Below are 24,828 nucleotides of genomic sequence, written 5' to 3'. Positions count from 1 at the left end.
CCAGGTTCTAAGAGCATTTTTATCCTGGTTTTAGAAATGTTATATAAGCCTCATTTTTATCACTGGTGGCCAGAATGTAAGGTTTATAGGATGTGAAAAGAGTTGAGAGAGGTGTGTCAATGCTGAAGTGTTGAATAGATCCCTTTGATAACAATGGCACACTATTCACTGAGTCCAGGCACAAAAGGCAGAATTTGTTTGCTGAGTGTAAAATGAATTCCTTTGACCATTTAGACAGTAAACATTTCAGACATTAATCTTGATTGTCATCTTGATTGAACTGAAGACTCGGGGGACTGGTATGACATACCACAGGGAAAATTTATGAGCTATAAAAGAATGAACCCAGTGGGGAAGACATACCTTGCATGTAGATGGAATCACCCCTTAGTCTGGAGATCCAGACAGAATAATAGAAGGGAAAAAGATAAAATGAGCTGCCAGGAGCATAGGTTTCTTTCTGCTTGCAGGCTGTCATGATGTGAGCTGCCCTCCTTACCATGGTGACCTCATGACCTCTGAAGTCATGAGCCAAAAATAAACTGTTACTTCCTGAAGTTGTGTCATAGGGCATTTTGTCACAGCAAGGAGACAGGCAGATTAAATAAGAATGTGTTTGTGTTACGTTCTAATGTGAGCTAGACATTGAATAATGCTAAGACCCTGCTTGTACCTGCCTGAAATAAATATGATGATTTCAACTGCTAATGGAATTACAACAGACAGATACTGACCCTACCTAGCAAAGGGGAAGAATTTACCTAGTAACGGGGTCAATGAAACCAAAACAAGTGCTAAATATAGCCAAGAGCCTAGAATGCTATGTGGCTCTGTGCTAAGTGTTGATAGAGTCACCAATGTGGTCCAGAACTATAACAGAATTCCTCTACTTCTGGGCCCAGCCTCCCTTTGCTCTTTACATGTAACATAAACATATTGTGGAGACGCCAAAGGCCTTGCCTTATGTATTACATGTTTACTTATTAATGTATTTAAAGTTAATAATCATACTCTAGTGTATAGATTGTTGTCATAACATTTGTAATGAGGATAACTATTTTATACAGAACCTTGAAGGTCAGGGCATGCTTTTGAAATTTTTTAAATTATCTAACTTAATAAAATACAGCTGAAAAAAATGAAAAAAAAAAGAAAAAAAAGACAGCTGAAACTTCATATTTGTTGAGATGTGCATTTGGTGAATGTATAGGAAGAAAATCTGGCCTCACCCTGACATGATCATCAGAACATGAGTACCACTGACATGGCCAAGTGGTTGGTGAGACCCGGGAGGAGGCCATCATTAAGCCTGTGATTTCTTCACATGCTGGATTAAATATTACTGTAAATGATTTTGTCACAAATGCATGCACACACACAAACAGAATATTTGAAATCAGTACCCTGCATTCACTCACAGTCACATTCTTTGTTAGTCACAAGAGCATAAATGCATATTTTAAACAGTCCTGCATAATTTTCTTTTTGTTTTTCTCTAAATCTTGAGCAATCTGATTTTCTACTGTAGCTAGAGAGAATATGTGATGATTTTCTCGCCTCTCACTTATTCTTCAGTTCAGTATTCATGCTAATCTGGGGTCTCTATTTAAGAATCCTTTTGGGTTACTTTTCCATGTTCTGAAGGCTACTGTAGTTACTCAGGAGCAAACACTTGTGACTCCAACTACCCAGATCACACTGACCTATGAAAATGCTGAGCAAGTGAGAATATCAGTCACTTCTGTATCATTGTGCAATCTCACTTTTCCAGTTTAGACACCTTGGGCAACACCACTGACATGCCATCATCTACTACAGAGCTAAGGGAGGGTACGACATCAAACAATGTATTAGTTATTAGGTGTTAATTTTCTAGTACCCTTCTAAAGTACAAGTTAATATTTCTTTCTATCCTATGTATAAGTCTGGACTACACCCTTCAGACAAACAACTGGATAGAAGCTGGTGTTGACCATGGATCTGGAATACTCTAGTGCAATAAGTTACTCGTTAAGAACACTAGGGCAATGTGGTAGCTAAGAAAATGCATGTAGGGTGAGGGTATTCTTAAGTGTTTGAAAAACAAAGGTAGGATAAGCATGACGTAGTGTTAGGGATTGACATACTTTCATTTCCTGTTTCTGTGATAAAACACCTTGATAAAGAGCAACTGAAAGGACGAAGGGATTATTTTAGCTCCAGTTGCAGGACACAGTTCACCACTAAGGCATAGGTGAAGCAGGAAGAACTTGAAGCAGTTGGTCACATCCGTGGTCGGTAGAGATTGAATATGTCATGTTTATGCTCAGCTCACTTTCTCTATCTACTGTTACAGGGAGATCAGGATCAAGATCTCTTGTCTAAGGAATCATGCCTTCCATGGTGGATGGGTCTTCCCACGCCAATTAAGGAAATCAAGATAACTTCCCACAAATGTGCTCACAGGTCAACATGATCCTGACCAGTGATTCACAACTTTCATAATGCTTCGACCCTTTAATACAGAGCTTCATGTTGTAGTAACTCACAACCATAAAATTTAGTTTGTTACTTTGTAATTGTAATTTTGTGACTGTTATGAATTGTAAGGTAAATATCTGGGTTTTCCAATAGTCTTAGTCGACCCTTGTGAAAGGGTCATCAACTCCAAAAGGGATCATAACCCACAGGTTGAGAACCACTGATTGAGACAACTCTCATTCAGACTCTCTTCCCAAGGGATTCCAGATTGTGTCAAGTTGACATTTAAAAATAATCATCACAGGGATACAACTCCCAAGTAAGGGGAAATTATATACTAGTATTTTAAGTGGAATGAATTTGAAATCCCCCTTACTGGAAGTCTTAAAATCTAGGAAGTAACATTAAGTGATTGATGGGTGGAGGTCAGACAAAGCTAATAGCTATGGTTAGCTAGAACCACAACAACTTGATGTGCTGGGTATTATAAATGAAGAAGCTGAGGTTCACAGACAAGCAAAATGAGTCCTTGCTTTATGATACCTTCACAAAACATCATAGCTATTACGGTTTCTGCATGGATATTCCTCACAGGCTAATGTCTTAAACAAATGGCTTGATCCCCAATTGACAGCAGTATTCTGGGGAGTTTTGGAAACTTTACAATATGGAGCGTACTGAAAGGGATAAGTCAATGGAGGTAAGGGCAGATTCTCACCAGTATCTGTGCCTGGGCCCCTCCTGTTCCCATTCTCAGCTTCTGGCTGCCACAGAAGAACTGTTCTGTTACATTACTACTTTTCTAGCACAGTGAGATCCCTCTGACCCCTCTGAACCAAAAACAATTCTCTTCTTAGAGTTATTCTTCTGAGTATTTTGGTGACAGTGGTAACAACTAATACATCAGAGAAGGGAAAGACATGATACCAGTCATTCTTAAATGTGATCAGAGAAGGCAAAACACACTGAAGTAGAAGGAAACAGAAATGTCTGCTGGGTAGTCAAACACAGCCTCTCCAAGAAGGGTTTAAGTTAAATTTAAAGGTTGTGGTCATGGCAGAGAATGGAGTAAAAACATTTTAAGAATCAATGGCACATGTACATACTTTAGCGGGGGTGGGAGTCATCCTTAGTACTGATTCCTGCCTTTGGCCAGCGTCTTACTCAAGGTTTCTGTTCCTGCACAAAACATCATGACCAAGAAGCAAGTTGTGGAAGAAAGGGTTTATTCAGTTTACATTTTCTTTCTTTTTTTTTTTTTTTTTTTTTTGGTTTTTTTGTTTTTGTTTTTTCGAGACAGGATTTCTCTGAGTAGCACTGGTTGTCCTGGAACTCACTCTGTAGACCTGGCTGGCCTCGAACTCAGAAATCCACCTGCCTCTGCCTCCCAAGTGCTGGGATTAAGGCATGCGCCACCACCGCCCAGCTCAGCTTACATTTTCTACATTTCTGTTTATCACCAAAGGAAGTCAGGACTGGAACTCCAGCAGGTCAGGAAGCAGGAGCTGATGCAGAGGCCATGGAGGGATGTTACTTTACTGGCTTGCTTTCCCTTGACTTGCTCAGCTTGCTTTCTTATAGAACCCAAGACTACCAGCCCAGGGATGGCACCACCCACAGTGGGCCCTCCCACCTGGATCACTAATTGAGAAAATGCCTTACAGGTGGATCTCATGGAAGCATTTCCTCAACTGAAGTTCCTTTCTCTGTGATAACTCCAGCTTGTGTCAAGTTGACACACAAAACCAGCCAGTACAGCCAGCCATAGGTGGAAAGGAGCAGAGGTGGCTGCCTAGTCATGGTACTGGAGTTCTCTGATTTCTATCACTTACTACATCTCTTCTGATTCTTTAAATGATTGAGCTATTAAAATACGAACTTGCCCTCTGAGCCATGACCAGCATGTTGTCATCCAGAGGCTCTTATCATTTTGATAAGATCACTCAGGCATGACTCATGAACATGACACAGCCTGGCCAGTGCTCTAAAGGAAACCTGATGCAATTTGTGAGATACAAGAGAGTTAAGCAATGGATCATGGGAATTTAGGCATAGAAACAATGCATGGTTTTGCAAGGAAGTAGAAATACTTACTTCTGAGCTGCATTTAATAATACAGTGTATTATCCATTTATTGTGTTTCACAACATGTTACTCGTAAGAGAATCTGTAGCAATAGTTCACACAGCTTTGCTATATAACATACCACAATGACTATATAACATACCACATTATATCAAAACTATATTTCTATGATTGTCAGGCAGATGGTGAATATTTGGTGAAGCCCACAGCTAATTCTTTTAGTCTCAGAGTCTCAACATTTCAGACAGGATTTTATTTAAGCAGGGCCCACTGAGAGTTCAAGGGGAGTAGGATTCAGATGTGTGCAGGGTGAATTTTATTTTCCTGGTCTCTGACATTCACTTAGCACCAATCAATGAGGCACTGATAATATTATTGACCAGTGCTGGTTTTGTTGATCTTAGGAGTGGTCCTGAGCTCCTGTGGCCTCTGGAAAGGGGTCCTGTTTCACAGAAAACAATGATTTTTCAGATGTGACAAGTCTGAACCTTCATCCTCTCAGAGAATAAGAATACAAATGGAAAGAGTGAGTTTCTGGAGAGAGAAACTTAGACTCAGAAAGCATCTTTTTATTTTTTTATTTTTATTTTTTTATATTCATTTATTTATTTATTTAGTGCAGATAGTGGTGCTAGCATTTAATAGCCACAGGATTTTGAAAATCACAGCATTCCCTTTGACTTCTGCCTTAGTTAGGGTTTTACTGCTGTGAACAGACACCACGACTAAAAACAACATTTAGTTGGGGCTGGCTTACAGGTTCAGAGGTTATCCATTATCATCAAGGCAGGACGATGGTAGCATCTGGAGAAGCATGGTATTCGAGGGGCTGAGAGTTCTATGTCTTCATCTGAAGGCTGCTAGCAGAATACTGGCTTCCAGGCTGCTGGGACTACAGTATCAAAGCCCACACCCACAGTGATACATCTACTTCGACAAGACCACTTCTCCAAATAGTGCCACTCCCTGGGTCGTACATATACAAACCATCACATTCTACTCCCTGCTCCCCATAGGCTTATTCAAACACATGAGTCTAAGGGGGCCATACTAAACACAGCATAATAAAAACGTACGTTTTAGTCCAACTTCCAAAGTCCGCAGAGTCTGTAGCAGTCTCAACAATGTTAAAAGTCCAAAGTTCAAAGTCTCTTCTGAGATTCATCCAATCACTGAACTGTAATCCGCAAAGCAAGACAGGAAACCAGCTGGGCAAACTCCAAACATCTTCATGTCTGATGTCAAAGTGGTCTTCAGATCTCCACTCCTTTTTCATCTCTGTAGAATGCAACAAACTTCTTTCTCCTGGGCTGGGCTGGTTTCACTCCCTGTTAGCAGCTTTCCTCAGCAGATATCCCATAGCTCTGGCATCTGAAACATCTTTGGGTCTCCAAGGCAACTTCAACTTCACAGCTTCTTGTTCCAATATCTGAGATGTACACATGATCTTCGAGACTCCTCCAAAGGGCTGGGGTCATTTCTCCAGCTCTGACCTCTGTAGCACTCTAGGCTCTGATTGACTCTACTCCATTGCTGCTGCTATTCTTGATAATCATCCATGAGACTGGCATCTCCAATACTCTGGGGTCTTCTGCTGCAACTAGGCTTCACCAATAGCCTCTCATAGACTCTCTTCGTGGTGCCAAGTCTCAAATCCTTTGCATGACCCCTTCAGTCCTGGGCCATCCACTGCAACTGAGGCTCCACCTTCACCAGTGGCCTTCCATGGCCTCTCACAGTGCCAAGCCTCATCTGCTCTTCAGGACCTCTTCATGCCTTCAAAACCAGTTCCACCAAGGTGATTCTTACACATTATCAGCTACAGCTGTAGCACAAAGTATAACCTTGGCTATCTCTGGAGCACAGCTTCTTTTTGCTCTCTGAAAACATTTTCCAGAAGATTTCACCTCAGTGATGCTGGTCTCTTGTTAATCACCACTAATTTCTTATCTCCAGCTAATCAGCATCCATTGTCCCAGTAGTCCCTTCTATTTTTCACTCTAAAGCCAGAGCCACTTGGCCAAAGCGGCCGAGGTCTGCTGCTTGCGGGGGCTGGTCTATGGTCCCTTACCTATTACATTATCACCAGCTTTCAGTTTTCAAACTTCTTCAGTGCCTAAACTTCGCTGTCCTGGATCTCGCTTTGTAGATTGACCTTGAACTCAGAGATCTGCATGCCTGTCTCCTGGGATTAAAGGTGTGTCTCACCACACCTGGATTTAAGCTTTCAACTAGAACTTGCTCTTCTGTCTCAGGTTGGCCTTGAACTCAGAGATCTGTTTGGCCTTATCTCCTGGGATTAAGGGTGTGTAGGATTTTGCCCCAAAGTCCCACTTTCTTAATTTGCTATCTCCTAGAACACAAGATTCAGCTCCATTTCATTTCCTGGTGCCCCTTTAGTACTCGAACCATATATTTTACATTTTTCCTTTCTAAGCTTGCTATGCTTGTTCAAAATACTCTTCATGAGACTTAACCAGATGAAAAAAGTCTCTACTGGGCTATTTTTTAAAGTCTTCCTTTGTCACTGCAATTAACATAAATCTCTTTACCTTACCTCAGGTAGACTCTTCAGACAAGGGCGAAAAGCAGCCACATTCTCCACCAAAATACCACGAAAACAATCTCTAGGGCATATACTGAAATTCTCCCCTGAAACCTCTTGGGCCAGGTCTCCACAGTTCAAATTACTCTCAGTAACAAAGTCTTCGATATTCTTACTAGGATAGCTCATTAAGTCTCATTTAAAGCATTCCAGTGCTTTCAAAATCCAAAGCCCAAAATCTACATTCTTCCAAACCAAAGCATGGTCAGGCCTATCACAGCAGTACCCTAGTCCCTGGTTCCAACTTCTATCTTAGTTAGGGTTTTATTGCTGTGAACAGACACCATGACCAAAACAACTCTAATAAGGACAACATTTAACTGGAGCTGGCTTGCAGGTTCAGAGGTTCAGCCCATTATCCTCAAGGCAAGAGCATGGCAGCATCCAGGTAGGCATAGTACTGGAGGAGCTGAAAGTTCTACATTTTCATCTGAATGCAGCTAGTGGAAGACTAACCAGAAAGCATCTTTTTAAACTCCTTTATTATGGAGCGACAATGTGAAGCTTGGCTAGCCTGACACTTTCTGCCACACTCATCCTGATAGGACTGTGTTTCCAACCATGTCACCATCCACAGTGCCCGTCAGACCCGTCAATCCTAGGTGCCCATGCCCAGGAATTCTGCCCTGCAACAGCCCTGCCTTTGGTGAGAATTCGCACAAGGAAGTGTGATCACTACATGAGTCATCACATCACCCCTTAGAATCAAAAGTCAGCTCTCTCGCCTACGCCCTGCTTTCATGACATTTCCCCCTTACGTGAAAACTCAGGCAAGACCGTGACTGTTTTTCATGATTTCTGATCAAATCATAGTATACTGTCCTTTGAGAAAGTTTGTTCTTAAATAAGAAATTAGAATGTAACTCAATACGTCAAAAAAAAAAAAAAGAATCAAATATTTTTCCAACTTGAGGTCAGCTTCAGGAACCTCGGACTGCTGTCTTTTTAGTAGCTTGTCTGTCCTTCCACTTCTTTCTTAACTTATTTCTTGCTAGCCAATTTCTGACTTCTCCATGATAGAAAAGAGGTAGAAAAGGGTTCATTTGATCTAGTGCCAAAGACTCCTCAGAGATGCCATCTGCCTAACACTCTAGAAAACACACATGGGCTCTTTGGCTTTCTCTGTAAATTCACCTGTCTTGTAAATAATGTGTTCTGGAAGTCTGCACAACACCTGTCATGCTTTTGAAAAGCGACATTATTAAAGATACACACACACACACACACACACACACACACACACACACACACACACACCAGCCCATTGGATAAAATTGACAAAACCCCATTCACACTTTGGCATTTGTTGCTCCATACAAGCTTGCAGGTTTACTTCTTCTTCCCATGGGTTTCTAGACTCTTCAGTCTGTCATCACTTCAACTTCAGGAAATGCCTAACAGCTAGCTGAAAGCTCAACCTGTAAAAGTTTCTCTCTAGGCTTGTTAGGAGATGGTAGCAGGGTCCAGGGCTGGAGCACAAACAGTTGCCTCTCAGCAGTGATATTCAGAAGTGCAAGGGTAGAAGGCACTCACCTGACAATGATTGCCTAATAGTCACATTTAAAAGAAACAAATCAACATATCATTGATAACATATTTTATCTAATATAATCAAAACAGTGCCATTTTAATGTTTTATCAGTATACAACATGTTTAACAAGACACTATATTGTTTTCCTTTTTTCCTTCATTCTAGTGCTCTGAACTCTACCACGTATTTCTATTTTATAATTACAGTGGATCTGAACCAGGATCAGTCAAATATGACAAAGATCTACTGAAAAATCTACTCTTTATGTATTTTTGAAAATCTCTTATTCATGCCAGTTGTGGTGGTGTACATTTTTAATCTCAGCACTCAGGAACCAAAGGCATGAAGACCCTTTGAGCTTGAGACCACATTGGTCTATGAAGCAAGTTACAGGACAGCCAGGGATATATTGTGAGACCTATCCCAAAACTTCTTACACAATGTCAACTTATTTGATCTAAAATGTATAATTCAGTGATTTTTAGTAAAGTTACAGAACTGTGGAAGAGTTGGCTCAAGCAAATGATGATGGGCATACTATCATCATCCAGGGAGATCTTTACAACCACTACTAGTTCCTAACCTACTTTCTGCTTCTATACGTTTTCCATTAGGTTGTTTCTTATTACTAAAGTTGTATAGGATAGGAACATTTTCTTCTTTCATTCTGTATGGTTTTTGAAGCTTATTGGTTATACAGCATGTTTCAGTATTTCATTTTTTACTGGTAAGTAATATTCTCTGTATTGATATACCACGGTTTCATTTACACATTACCTGTTTGATGGACATTATGTAACTCTGTAAACAGTGTTATTAGGGACATTTACATACAAATCTCTACATGGATGTGTACTTTACTTCTTCTTTGCAGATTCTTTAGTGAATTGTTGAGATATGTATTAATTTTATGGTATAACTTATGAAGAAACAGCCAGATAATTTTCCAAAGCAGCTGTACTATTTTTCTTCACTTTCAGATGCCTTTATCATTCCTTGACCTTATAAAGATTCCAAGCCAGAGAATTGATTATTTACAATTCCTTTGTGTATTTGACATCTAAATATTATCACATTATCATGGCTAGAGAGAGCTAAAAAGCTCTATGTTATCATTTTCTTACAGCATAGAGATGGACTCTTGTCACCAGCCCCTCTTCCACAAAATTAAGCACCCTTTTAAGATGTTCTTGGTGATTCCTCAAAGTGATCGAGAGGACACAGGATTTGAAGGTACTTGAACGTAGAGCTATCTGGACAGCATTCCTGCAATGTAGCTATGTAAAAAAATAATTAAAACACAACTAGCAAAAGATGTGCTTAGGCAAATACTCTTTAATTTCTGTATAGTAAAGCAAGACATCCTAAAGCTTCCCCGGGAAGGAAGAGCATCTGACTGAGGACTTGGAGTGTGCAGCTTGACATTGAAAGTCGGCTCACTGCTCTCCCGAACTCACTCATGATGGTTAAGTTTTGAATAAAAGTGCCCTGATGAGAACAACTGGAGAGAAAGGCTGCCCATAGTCTTTGCAGATGTTAGAAGGAACCATTGCTAGTTCTTGTTCTTATCAGCTTCATAATCCTGCTGGCATTTGGGAGAAAGCTTGAAACCAACATCTCATTTCATGGGCACAGTGCTTTATCTTGGTGTTCGATGGAGGGCAAGGTAAAAGACACCATGCAGATTCAATCATTGATTTTTTTTTTCTCTTTTTCAATCCGTTTGCATGTAGAGAGCAGCAGCTGGCTGAAGGTAATCTGGCTCTTGGGAATTATCAAGGAAAAGAGAGGCACTTGGTGGCTTCTACAAATGCAGCTTTCATGGGGGGAGCTACAGAATTAACAGGGGAGCAGCTGTGTTCGCTACCATTTCCATCAAAGTAATTACTGGAAGAGATAGATGGTTTCCAAAGACAGTGATAGAAAGGTATGCTAATGGCCATCTTTTCTCTGGGAGAGCATTCATAGATGAGAGGATGGATGGAGATGTCAATTTCCCAACTTGCTTGAAAGAACCAAGGGCACTGGGGTCTTGTGAGTAGAGCTTTTCTCATTGAGTAAGAAAGACCAGAGTTCAAATCCTGCCTGTATTAGCTCAGAGCTGCTTGACATTGTGTATGTAGCCTCACCTTTCTTGACTGATAATTTACAAGCATTAAGTGAGACAGTGCAGTGTGCATTATATTGGTGAACTGGCAAACTGTTTTCTAAGCTTGCTAAAGTCAAGAAGATCCTCTCTTGTCTCATCCAAACTCCCTGACCTGGGGCCAACTGCTCCCTAAGTCTGTAACAAGGAGGAAGGAAAGCAGCAATAGTTTAAAAACACTGCTCTTGAGAATAGTTAGTAGGTAGCCTATTTCTAAATGAGGTTACTTTTGTCTGTGTCACTGCATAAAAATCTCTGATGGGTCCAGGAAGCTCATCCAAGGAGAGGACACACAAAACAACCTTCGTTGAGAATTTCCTCGGTCTGTCTCAGATTCTCCATAGGACTTCTGCTGGACTCTGGATTTGATGCTGTTGTTTATTGTCTGCTATTAGTTCTTCCACTTGGCAGCCTCACCTGAGGCAATACTCTGTCCTATACTGACTGAACACCAGCTGGCTGTGTCACATGGTGCTTCCTCTGTGACACTTGGTGTTTCTGTTTGGTGTTTGTAAGCCCCCTTTTGATAATGTCACCTTCTGTTTTCTCTCTCAGTTGGGCTAATTTGGTGGTTTCTGCTGGACTTTATTTGTCCCAGTTGATATTTTGCTCTGTATCTGCTGGTTTCCTCTATCTGCGCTCAATAGGTTTCCTCTTTCATCTGCTCTTAGTAAACTCATTTTAAGAGAAAACTCACCACTTAGCTCTCAAGAAGCGGAGTCCCTCCCCCCACCCCCCCCACTTTCTCTTCACTATCTGTCTTCCTTCTCTGGAAGACTTCTGAAGTTTATAGCTCACCTTCCCTGGAGTTTTCCTTTTAAATTCTAACAGAATTATCCTAAAGCTTTCACTTGAGTCCATTCTTAACTCTTTCTATTAATGAGACTAAGAATTCCATGAAGGGACTCTGATTTTTCTAATACGTCACTCTGGTAGGACCTCAGAAATATATGAGAACAGTAGTATTACCTAGACATCTAACTTTCTGGTGTCTGTTTGTTACTTACATGTGTAGGTGCTTACTGGACTGGGGAAGAACTTCTATTTGGGGGAGGAGGTAAAAAGTTCAGATTCCTGGACCCAACCTATTGAGAAAGGCTGAATAAGATACATTTTCATTAACTTACAAATAAACCGATCAAAGGGAAGCCAGAGAGAAGATCCCTGTTGTCAGAATAGGAAATAAAATCGTACACAGAGGTACTCAGGGGAGCTATGCTATGTTCCTTTTCCTCCTTGGCACACACACTAATTTTCCCTGTATCTTTCTGGCAATTGTCCATGTCAATGGCTCAGGAACATCAAAGGGATACCAGGTAGCTGAGTTTTCCAGGAAAGAGAAAGCAATCCTCACAGGACTTCTAGGAAGTTTCCTTATTGTAAGAAAGGTCATCATTAAGCCAGGCTTTCCAGCTACTTGCTCCACTTTCCATCAGAAAAGGCTGCAGTCTGCCATCTCTGGGATTTAGCATTCTGTTCTTTAGCTGGGCATGGTGACACACACCTTTAGTCCTCTCAATCCTAAGCAAAGGCCAGTGAGTCTCTGTGTGTTTGACCCAGCCTGGTGTGCACTGTGAGTTCTAGAACAGCCAGAGCTACCTTAGAAAGAGAACTTGTCTCAAAAGAACCAAATAGATAGGTAGGTAGATAGACAGACAAAATTCTGTTCTTTTTGTTTTTGTTTTTTGTTGTTGTTTTTTCAAGACAGGGTTTCTCTGTGTAGTCCTGGCTGTCCTGGAACTCACTCTGTAGACCAGGCTGGCCTCGAACTCTCGAACTCAGAAATCCGCCTGCCTCTGCCTCCCAAGTGCTGGGATTAAAGGCGTGCACCACCTCTGCCTGGCTAAAATTCTGTTCTTTTAAAAGCCAAAGATAAAGTTTTGGTGGAGGGATAACTCAGTATGGCCTTTTTTTCTTATGACAGTTGTCTTTATCTTTTCTTTTTCCTTTATTTTCTTATTAAAAGTTATTATATTGCTGTTTTTCCTCCTGCTAGAGAAAGAGCAATGTGCTTTCTAACTTATTTCCCTTTAACTGAGATAAATCAATTTCACTATTCAGCAAATGTTCAACATTTGGAGCTGGAGTCCATTAGGTCCTGGATGAGACATTTCCCCCTATGGTTCATAAATGGGACTGGCTGCAGCTGCAGGTGCAGTCATTCAGTAGGAACCCAAGTCAAGATTTGCATATGCAAATGTAGATGGCTGTGCCCAAGCTGAGTAATTGTGCATGCAAATAGGTGATTAAATAGACAATTACCAAATCTGCTTGAGCAAATGGAGTTGTACGTATTCAAAAATCAGAGGGCACCTAAACACTATGCAAACAGGCAGCTTTCCCCCAAAACTGATAAAAAAAGCCTGCCACAGGACTCAGGGTCCCCTTGACTGAGGAACACAGGGTCTTCTGTTGCACGAGTGGGTTTTAAACTTTGACCTCTGCTGCCATGGGAAAGAAAACCTCTGAGAAGGTCACTTTCAGGAATTCTATGGGAAAAAATTTATTTCTGTCATTTACAGGATTTACAGTAGATAATAGCCCTACGGATTTTTTCTTTTTCTTCTTCTCTTTCTTTCTTTTTTCTTTTTTCTTTTTTTGTGACTAGTAGAAAAAAATGAGGAAGACGTTTCTGGAGGCTATGCTGCATGTCGATCCTTCCAAGCCAAAATTTCAGAAAAGGTGTGGAGAAAGCAATTCCTCTTAAATGGTCCCGTCAGTGCAGCTTCTTCACCACCAGGCTTTCTCACATCTGTGATGTTGAAAATGGAAGTGGGGTTTAACTGCCCATGGGTAGAGGCTTACAGCTTGTCTTCATGGGGGGACAGCGAAACACCCATTGGGTTCAATTCCTTTCTTTATGAGACCTCCGTTCTCCACCTCCCACATAACAGTGATGGATGCTATTGTCAGAGGAGGACATCGATGAGAGATGATTTCACATAACCAGGGGGCTTTGCTGACAGGAGATTAGTCGCAATGTCTAGACCTGCCTACCCGGAGCCAGAGATAAGGAGAGTTGGAGGCAGCGAAGAGTACTGATTGCTGAAATCCTCGTACTGGTTTTTTTTTTCCAGAAACTTTTTTTTATCTCTTGGGTATTTTTTTTTCTCATTCAGTTTTTAGTTTTATACGAATGGCTTGAGGTCTTTCACTTTACACAGTAAGGAATGACCCAACAGTAGAGCATAAAATCATTTACTCAGTTCAATCAATAAACTGGGTAAGTGGAATAATCTCTTTCCTTTGCACCTGTCAAGAGCAGATTTTAAACCATTCCCACCAGGGGTCAGAAATGAATGAAATTAGCCATGTTCTGCAGATGAGGGAGCTGAATTTCCTATGAGAGATGTAGGGATCCCAAAGTTCCTTCAGATCGAGGGAAACAGTAATAGTAACTTGTCCAAGGCAAAACAGACACCAGAGGAAACAAACCCCTCACAGCACTCCACCCGTATTGTGACTCAGGTCCCTTAGCAAGGGCGCTTCCAGAACTGAATGTCAATATGGACAGTTTGTTTGGTTGGGAATGCTTTTAAGGGAGAAATGGATTGGTCTAGCATAGTTCAGGAAGCCGAAGAAAACCGTGTTTCTCCCAGGTATAAATGGAACTTTAGACCTTCTGGTTTTTATGAGTGTCTAAATAAGTGTATTACCAATTAAATGCAAACCAGTTACAAGAATACTGCGAAGATCATATGTATGTGTATATTATATATTTACATATGTGTGTGTATCTCTATGAATATAAGCACAATCACATAAACATTGCTTCCATTCGTTAAAAAGACTACGTAATAATAGTATTAGTAGCAATCACAAAATATGTAAGTAACAAGTTTCTCATTGTTATGTTTCAGTGCTCAAGTGAAGTCTACTAACCTCATTGGCTGCAGAATCACACCTATAACCTTAGAACTCCAGACGATGAGGCAGGAGAATGATGAGTTTAAGACTTCATAGAGGGACTTCATAGTGACTTCTAACCAGACTGTACTACTCAGCAAGATCATGTCTCCACATCCACACCACCACCATCGCGCCTGCTGATGAAAGGACTTACTCTCTTATTGTCTCCCTGCCTGTACATCTGGATTTACTATCTATCTACCTGCCATCTACTTGCTTGTCCACTTACTGGGACCTAGTCTTGCCTTGTGCCTCTATAGAATCCACCATACTCAGGATACCTTGTTGATATGACTCAACTCTGACCCTGCAGCAGGACTCTATGGACAGAAGCCAGCCTAGCAGAGTTAGTTATCTGATCCTAGCATTCTCTTTGGCGTCCTATCAGCTGCCTTGAAATTCCTCAAACTCTTCTATGGCTTCTTTAACCCATTTAGAGCCACTCTGTAACCTCCATAAATGTGTGAGTGTGTGTGAGTGAGTGTGTGTGTGTGTGTGAGAGAGAGAGAGAGAGAAAGAGAGAGAGAGAGAGAGAGAGAGAGAGAGAGAGAGAGAGAGAGACTGTGTGGTCTGAGCTTATATTAGTTTAGTTAATAAGACTAGAATAAAGATTCTGAATTTGCCTCAGCTAGGGCTATCAAGAAGATCATGAGTGTCTGGCAAATTACACCCTAGGTTTGTAAATTCATTGTTATCCAATAAACTCTGACATTGTAAAGAGACTCAAACATTTTCATCTGTTTTTGCCATGACACGTTCATGTCAATTGAGTTAGACTTTGGCTGAATTATTACTTTCCTCTGTGCCTATGTAGACTGAATAGATATTTGTTTTTCTTTCTCAAAAAAAAAAAATAGCCCTACTCTTAAGAAAGTCTCCATCTTTTCTTCTGCTGTTTAACGTCTAGTGCTCTGTCTGTTAGTAGTAATTAACGCCCCTTTCTGCTAAGCCACGGCGCTTAACATGGGGCTCGTTTTGAGTTCTTCACAGTTTTGCCTCATATGTAATCTGTTGGTAACTCATATTTTGTTATAAACTTACAAAGTCCTCAGCTACATAGATACCTGAGGAGAGCTGCTCGGATCAGCTGGGGAAGCAGACAACACTGATCTCATCCCTTCAATGGCATGGATGCCACGCCAACGTTTCTCATCCACGGGTTACGTACCTTCATTACGCAAGTGCTACTAAATTGTACAGATAATGAGAACAGCACTGGAGATGCCTGACAGTAGTCAAAGCCTGTGACCCAAGTCCAAGTCTCAACCCCAACACTTACCAGCCTTGTCATCTCGGACAGGTTTCTCAATCTTTAAAAATCTTGATTTCCTTGCCCATAAAAAAGAGATAAACTTCACTTACTTAAGACACCAAACCATAATTTTAATCAACTTGAGATCATGATCAAAGGTGGCAATGCATAAAAAGTGTTAAACAGTGTTTGAGTCGTCGTGAGGGCTCAACATTACTCAAATATGGTTAGCAGTTACATCATTGCTAAGAATTCTGATCAGTGCTTAGAAGGTCTGGAGACCTGGAGACTCTGTAAGTTTGTTGTTACTAGAAATGCATGAATGCATGCACAAAGGAGCACCAAGTATTCTGCAGGCATTTGGTCTTAGTCCCTAGAAGATTGGGACTGCTCATTGCAACTGGCAGAAAACCTTTCTCATTGGTGACTTCCATTCCTATATGCCTCTTAAACCTTTCTGGTGCATACAGTGGATGCCTAGAAAGCTGCTACACATGCCTCATTATTAATTACAAGCCTCTCTCAGGATGCATCTTCCACCTTTAGTCTTCAAGAGTCTAGTGATCAGCTCTGGCTTCTTTTTCATTCCTTTTATAATAAAGTTATTTTTATCAGAATTTCCTAGGTGTGAGTATTTTGCCTGGTATTTGTAGAAGCCAGAAGGAGGCATCAGAGCCCATGGAACAGGAGTTATAGACAGTGTGAGCCACCAACTGACTGCTGAGAACCAAATCTTGGTCCTGTACAAGAGCACCCAGTGTTCTTAGCCTCTGAGCCATCTCTCCAGTTCCGGTCTCCTTCTTATCTCTCCCTGGTTGCTTTTCCATTTTTTAACTGGAAGTTTTCAAGTTGCAGCCTACTAAACACGAGGGGTCCTTCAGGTACATTCAAGGGACCCAGATTTCAGAATGCCTTTCACTGTAATGCTAAAATGGGATTTTTCTATTTGCATCCTATGATATTGGCACTGATGCTTAAAAGGAGCATTAGTGGATGAAATTGCTGATGCATTAGCTCAAATCGAGGCAGTGAGAACAAATTATCCCAATAGTCATTACAACATCAGGCGTTAACAAGAAAAATGGGTTTTACTGATGCATGTCCTTAAGGAAGAGTGAAATGTACTTAGTAATCTTTCGTAAATGTCTGGTTTTGAATAGGCTTCTTTTTATTTCTTTCATATTGACTGTGGTGAAACTGGAAGTATGATGAGATGCTTTGAAGATGCTCGAACTAGCCTGATGTGACCTGCGGGAAAACTCATCTGCATCATTCTCACAACAAGTTGAACTAGATACTTTTACCAGGACACACCTTTGAACTTGAAAGGATGACTGACAGGTGAACTCCCTTGGTTCTGACTGGAGCATTTAGCAGACATATTTTTGAAAGTCAAGTGAGCCTGTCACTTTAAAGGAAAGAGTTGGTGGTGTATGTTGCCAATAATGAAATTAAAACCTTGATGCAAACCTAATAGTTTGATACAAAATTTGCAGTTTTTAGATGCTCAGATGGCTCAGTTCTGAGAGTTCTGTGAGCTCAACAGCTTCCCCAAAAGAATTTTTTCTGATAATATTAGTGGTAATATTAATGACAAGAAATAATTTTTGAGATTGTAAAATGACACTTGCCAATGTGAAAAATAGCATAATATGAAACTAATGTTTTTCAGATAACCAGGGCATGATATTACATAGATAAAAGTCTATCTAATGTTCAAAACAAATCAATATCTTTTAATGTCACAGAGTTTACAATCATAGCTGATAAGGATTTTTATTCCATACGGCAGCTAATGCTAAAGATACTGCCTAATGGTTCAATGTGGGTGTGGTCTCCAGGAATGTTTGCGATTTTATGTGAATATGATAAGATATACCCTGCATTTCCAGTTGCAAGTATCTATGAGGCCAGTTCCCTTTTTCATATGCTTCCACCAAACTAACAACACTAATTAATCAACCAATCCAATATTTTACACCAGTTTGACACCAAACTAATGGCTTAGTATTGAAGCAAAAATGTGAATACAACTGCCTTCTATTAATTCAGAGATGGATAAATTTGTTAAAATGTAAAATACTATGACTCATCTCATTACATTAAGATGGAGTTAATGGGGATGACTTCAAGTATGTGTATCAACAGATAACACCTATACAAGTAAATGTTCTTTCTGAGTTTAAAAGTTGTGATGATTGACAGTTCAAAATAAATACTAGAATATGAGTATTTGAGTTCTATAAAATTTGCATGTTGAAACTTAGCCCTTAAAGTAATGGCGTCAGGACATCAGAGCTTTAGGAAGCTATACTATAGTTCCTGAGGGTGGAGCCTTTAATGGACAGGATGAGTGCCCTTATAAAAGAGATCTTAGGAAGATGTTGGACCTAAACCTGAGACAGAAGCAAGAGGGTCATAAGTTCAAGGCCACCATGAGTAACTTAGTAAGAAGTATAAAAAGAAGCTGGGATTCTAAAGTCAATAAGAGAACACTTGTCTAGCATGTGCAAGACCTAGGCCCAATCCCCAGGAAAGGAAAAAAATGAGAAGATACCTGAGGGGTCTCATGCCCCCCACATGCAAGGACAAGATGAAAAGATCCCATCAATAATGCTAAAAGCAGGCTCTTGTCACACACTGAATTAGCCTTCTTCTTAAACTTCCAGCCCACAGAATTGAGAGAAAGTTTCTGTTATGATTCATGAGCCTCATAAGTTTGTGACATTTCTTTTAGAACAGCTCAAATGGAGAAGGCAATAATTAGTTTAAAAAAAACACACAAACTAATTTTAAAATATAAAACCTGTCTGTGATAAAAGACTAAATAAACCATAAAAATCAAAGCTGTCTGTTTAGCCCATGAAAACAAAGTCCTTCTTCTCATTCTCCTTTGCACTGCCTCCTGACACCCCTCTGAGAATGTCCAGAAGAAATCTATGTCAGGAGGTAGCCACTGGCCCTGATGGCAGGAACTGTGTTGGAGTGTAGAATTGTGTTAGAGTGGGCTGTTAAATGGAGAAGTGACTAGAAAGCATCCTGCAGATTATGACATCATGGCTGTCCTTGTGTCCCTTTTGGTTTCATCAACTGGTATGCACTTAAGAGTCAGGAAGTCTTGCTGGGGAGTGGTGGCACATGATTTTAATCCCAGCACTTGGGAGACAGAGGCAGGAAGATTTCTGAGTTTGAGGCCAGCCTGGTCTACAGAGTGAGTTCCAGGACAGCCAGGGCTACACAGAGAAACCCTTTCTTGAAAAACAAACAAACAAACAAACAAAACAAAAAGAGTCAGGAAGTCTCACATGGAAAATGCTTTAACTCCTGATCTCCTGACCTGTGGAGTGACCAGGGAGCACACCCAAAAGCGCTTCATTTGATGGAAAGAAAAGTTAGTGTCTGAGCACAGGGTGGATACAGGAAAATTCCTGATATCCTTTTCTCTGAACTGTCAATGTGGGACTGAGCAACTGAGGACTATGTCACCCAGATGTGGGACTCAACACAATTTCAAGTGAGGATGAAATAGAGACTTAGGGATGGACAGGGCTTCTAGGTGGTTCTAGGATCGAGTAGACACAGTGAGTGTCATGGTTTTGGATACTGGAATTTCAAGTTTTCACCTGTATACCTGACCCTGGGGATACCCAGGTCAAAAGCAGCACCTAATCTTTTATTTTGCCATCACCACAGTACCCCAAATTTAATTCAGTCTCACTTTCATATTACATTGTTTCTAGTTCTGTGTCTGACGTAAATTATGGCATCATTGTTCACCCTGTTAATAAGGTTAAGTCCTTTGGAGGAGGCTTAGATAAAAAAGGCCTAGAATCATAACTGTCTTTGAGAGGCTGTTCTATCCATGTTCAAATCGTAGTTTTCAATTGCTATCCACCAGGATGTGTCTGTGAGTGTGTGTGTGCATGAATATGTGTATACACACATATACATACACAGACATAAAGCAACAGGGCCAGGGAAATTCTGCCCAGCGAATACGAATACAGCTGCACAAGTGCACAGATGCTACATCCTGCTGATTCCTTCCCAATCTGAATGGCCCAGAGCCTTTCTTGTCTGCTTTGACTTGTGGATGCATAGTTTCTACATCTGCTTCTTAGCCCTCACGTTAGTTATCGAAATCAATTCTGATAAAACCCTTTGGTACATTTTTCCTTTCCTTACAACAGAGTAATCAGATCTCTCTTTTCCACTAATCTTCTTCAACTACACTCTACTGAATTTTATTGGATTTTAAAAATTTCTCCTCTCCAGATTTAATTATATACCTTACTTCAAACACTAATTATTTGGACAAGAACAATTGCTTGTTCCTAACACTAGTCTTTGTCTACCTACAAATACATAGTACCAGCATTTATATTCATATTTCATCCTTGTCTTAGCATTCATTCCCAGAGCTTAGTGACTCCCCTTTGCCTGTAGAATAATGTTTGAACTTCTATCATTCAAAGCTCTTAACATACTTTACTGTCCACACCTTAGCTCTTGAGAACAGAAGACGGTTCCTGAATCTGTCACAAAGCCTGGCGTGGAGTAAGTTGGGTCAGTGTTTGAAGTGAACTAATGAATGAATGACTTGTGTGTTTTTTCAGAAACTCTGTGTACTCAATACAATTAAGTCTTTCCCAGGGTGCCTGTAGAGACAGTAGTGTCTTTCTCTGTGTGCAGAAATTACACATAATGTGTACTTTGAGTGAATCTCTGTGCCACAGGCCTTTGCCTCCTTGGCTGGCATGCATGTGTAACAGTATATTTATAGGCACTTAGAGTCTGCCTGCCCTGTCCAATAAAGCATGAGCTCTCATGGGGTAAGATCCCCTTGTTTTTCGTCTTTGTACCTGTATTTGTTGAGCATGAGGCTGGTGCTTGCCTCTTAGACAGGAGATGTGTGTTATAAAAGTGGGTGAGAGTTCTGCTCAGCAAACATTTTCCTTCCCACAGCTCAGGTATGAAACACTTCAGTATATCAACATTAAGTATGATCTTTATGGTAGTTTCTCTCTGACAGATTAAAGATGATTGACACTTAACCCCGCAAAATGAAAATGGTGAGTCGGGGGACCTAGCACTTGAGCACCTGAGACCTATTTGACTTTTCATTCACTTTGTCAAATCACTGACCACAGAGCCCCCTAAGAAATGCAAATCACATCAACAAACTCAAAACAGAGTCTCCAAACTACATCTGATAATGAAGTGGGTCGGAAAGTTTGAAAATCTCCGTGGTTTGCTCAAGAGGAGGCTTCTTAGAAATCTCTTGCCATTTCCACAAGATAGGTGAATGAGAGAGAGTGAAGCCTGGGAAAATTATAGTCTTGCTCATTCAGATTATGGTCATTTGCAGAGCGTTGGCTTAAAGCGCACAGTGTGTGTAGGAGAGTCATTTTTATGAGCTAAATCAATAGCAATGAACTGATGCCCTTTGGACCAGAGAAAGGGATTGACAATAGGCAATGTATTTTTCTGTCTTGTCTCCACATAACAACTTAGAAATGTTGAATGTGTCATTTTTTCTTTCTTTCTCACACCCGCCCCATACATTTATTTGCTTTTACATAAATAAAACAATAGCTTTTATTTGACACTTTTTTATTCATTGAGATGAGGCAGCACGGATCTTTCCAGCAAAGAGACTGATTACTGGTGGTTGTCAACATTTTCTCAAGTCCTTTCTTTCAGAGCCCTTTCTTGGGTCCTTCTGTTTTCACAAGGAATCTCAGGCAGAGAAGCTGCGCCATGGAGGCACGAGAAGCATGAACGTACAGCAGCCTTGGCATGCCAAGTGGCGATACCTGCTCATCCGTCATTCCATTTAGATGAATGAAAGATTACAACCCTATGAGGAAAGGCAGCCCCAGCCACACAATGCTTTGTGCACAAAGTAAATTGCTAGTTTCCTGTGATCCTTCTGACAAGTAAATTACTGTAGAAAGTAGCATCGATGAGAACACAATGGCAAATATGCAGGGACTTGGTCCTTCAAAGGAGTTATTAGACCCGAGACAGAAGCATTTCCAAAGAACCCAAGAGCCTCACCCTCTCTCAATGGAATGAGAGGTTTGCCCTTCATATTTCCATGGTATATCTTGAAGAAAAATAACATGTGATTGGTTCTGGTGAAAGATAAGATTCTTCAATAACCAAATATTCTTTTTTTTTTTTTTTCATGATCAAGAAGAAGCTAAAGAATATGTCAGTGGAAAAGGCTCTTGTTTAGGGACTACCGTCTCCATGATACATGACCTGTCATGGGAGATCACATGATGGCGTGTATTCTACATAAGAAAATATATCATTTAGAAGGGGCCTCTGTAGCTTAACCATTTTCACTAGCTGCATTATAGTTGTTCAATAATAAAATGTAAATTTTTCCTTTGCTTCATAATGAAATGAGGGGAAAATTGCATCTCTTGGGAATTTCTTTCCCTTCCTTTGCCTATTCAAAGCTGAAAGTCTCAGACACCCACCGTCTGAGAGGACAAAGAGCCCCTGTAGCAGAAAAAACAAAAGATTTATCAGCTAAGTTTAATAGAATAAGCAAAAACATGGATGATAATACTAGTAATAGATAAATCACACATTCCATAAATCTTTTGGTTTTAAATTCCCCAGAGAAGTAACTTAGGGTTGGCAGGCTCCATAACATGGTAGTTAAATAGGGATTTTAGGAATGTGTGGTGACATGAAATGACCTTCCCTGGACCTAAGACAGTGTGCACACTCTAATGCTGATCCCAGAAGCCTGGCACAATCCCTGCTGTACCACACTCATAAAACAGAGGTGTTTGGCTTTTGTTTGGTGGTCTTTATTTTGTTTTATTTTCTTTTGTTTCATAAAAACTTACTTAAAGGCTTACTTAAAAAAAAAAAAAAACTGTTGTAAGCCTGTAAAATCTCCAGTCAGAAGCTGATCCAGGCCAGCTCAATCAATCTGATGTGATCTCACAGGAATTTACACAGAGGCCAGACTTTGCAGACAGCAGGTGGATTATGATGGGTCAGGATGAGGTCTGATGTCCTCTGGGGCCTGTAAGGGAGCACATGCCTACATAGCACATGTCAAGAATGTTAGTGTAACTTTATATTTAAAAACAATAAAACAGCCCTTGTTTTATAGCATAAATGCTACACAAAGCTGAATCTAGCCCGTGTGGCAGATGAGTATAGATTAAATCACTAAGAAACCCTGGAATAAAATGTAAAGCTCTTTCCCGAAGCTGACAGGCTCCGTGTTGCCAAGTAACTGGTGGTAATTCCTTCTTGTTCATACAGCATTAATTCAGTTTGCTAGTTCGTTGCCGTGTTGGGTCCCCTTCCATAGTTGTGGAAGACAGACCCAAGAGAATAAAACTACAGACAGATTTTTTTTAATTATTATTATTTTAAATACTGAACATCTAACTCCTTTAAAATCTGAACCGCGCGTGGTTTCATTTCAGTTCAACACATCTTTTGTGCCCTTACTGTGTAGATGAGCCTGAGTCCCCACCCTTGAGGACTTACAGCCTTGTGTTGACATTAGACATATTATCAGAAAATGACCTTGGTAACCAGGATTAGCTTTAGTTGCCCTGTCTCTTTGTCAGCTTTATCCCAAACAATCCTGCACTGAGTCACTTGGGCCATACGTACTTACATAAGAGAAGGTGGGAAGGCATGCGCATGCTCCCGGTATGAAAGAGCAAGCCGAACAGACATTCCTGGAAGGCTAAATTCACTGTGCTCTTTTCTGCAAGCTGTTTACCTGAGGGCCAGAGGAATCTCGGGCTTTCTTGGTTACAATGACGTTTCCTTATCTGATTCCGATGAATGGAGATCGCCTTCTGTTTCTATGGTAGGGCCTAAACTCTTGTGTTTCTAACAGATGCCAATGGTGCTGGTTCACGACCACGCCTGAGAATTCTGAATATCCACAGTATATAACTGGCTTCTGTGTACAGGTGGAGTCACACAAGAAAGTGTTCAGAGAAGCTCGGTAGCACGCTGGAAATCAGTTCACAGACCCTCTGTCTCTGAGACCTTTTCCTAGCTAAGTGAGCAGTCTGAGAACTTGCCTGTGGTTTTCCCCTTTCCCACCCACCTCGTTTGCAATCACCCACCTACCTCCCGCTTTGCAAAAGAAAGAGGCACAGCCCTCTCTCCAAGGAAAAACCATAAACATTCCAATAGAACTACAACTGAAATCAGTCTTTCTCTAGTATAAGTCATACGCCCCTGATCTGCTTTGCATTAGGATGTCTTCCCCTCTGTTTTTTGTTTTGTAGCCCATGTTTTAGGGATCATAACCAAATCTCATTGGCAAGGCCAATCCAGAAGAGACTTTTCCTGTGTTTTCTTCCTAGAAGTTTATGGTTCCAGGCCTTAGGTTAGACCTTTGTTCCATTGTAAGTTGGAACGTTTCCACATCAGGTAAGACAGGAATCAACTTTTATTCTTTCACGTGGGTTTATGTAGTTTTCCCATGACACTTGCTGATACAGTGACCCTTTACTTACCTTGTCATTGTGATCAGAATTTCTGGGCTTCCTCATACATAACTCAGGTGTAAAAACGGCTAGGTATATTAGGTGAATCTTCCCCGTCACTGGCTTCCTTTGGTTGTGGTTGTCTTGTCATATCTTCTGAAGCCCCTAAGCTTTCTAAGCTTTGAATTTGGTCAGCATCATTTTAAAAAATTCTTTGCCTAGCCAAAATTGACAATAATTTTTTCCATTTTCTTTCCTATGTTTTGTAGCTTTTAGTTTTACTTTTAAGATTACTATCCACTTTAAATTAACTGTTGTATATTGCACAGTACCTAAGTTGAAGCTTCTTT

The sequence above is a fragment of the Grammomys surdaster genome, unplaced genomic scaffold, assembly GCF_004785775.1.
Source record: "Grammomys surdaster isolate TR1022 unplaced genomic scaffold, NIH_TR_1.0 191, whole genome shotgun sequence".
Lineage (NCBI taxonomy): Eukaryota > Metazoa > Chordata > Mammalia > Rodentia > Muridae > Grammomys > Grammomys surdaster.
The sequence above is the reverse complement of the archived record's forward strand: the minus strand, read 5'-3'. Positions refer to the sequence as shown.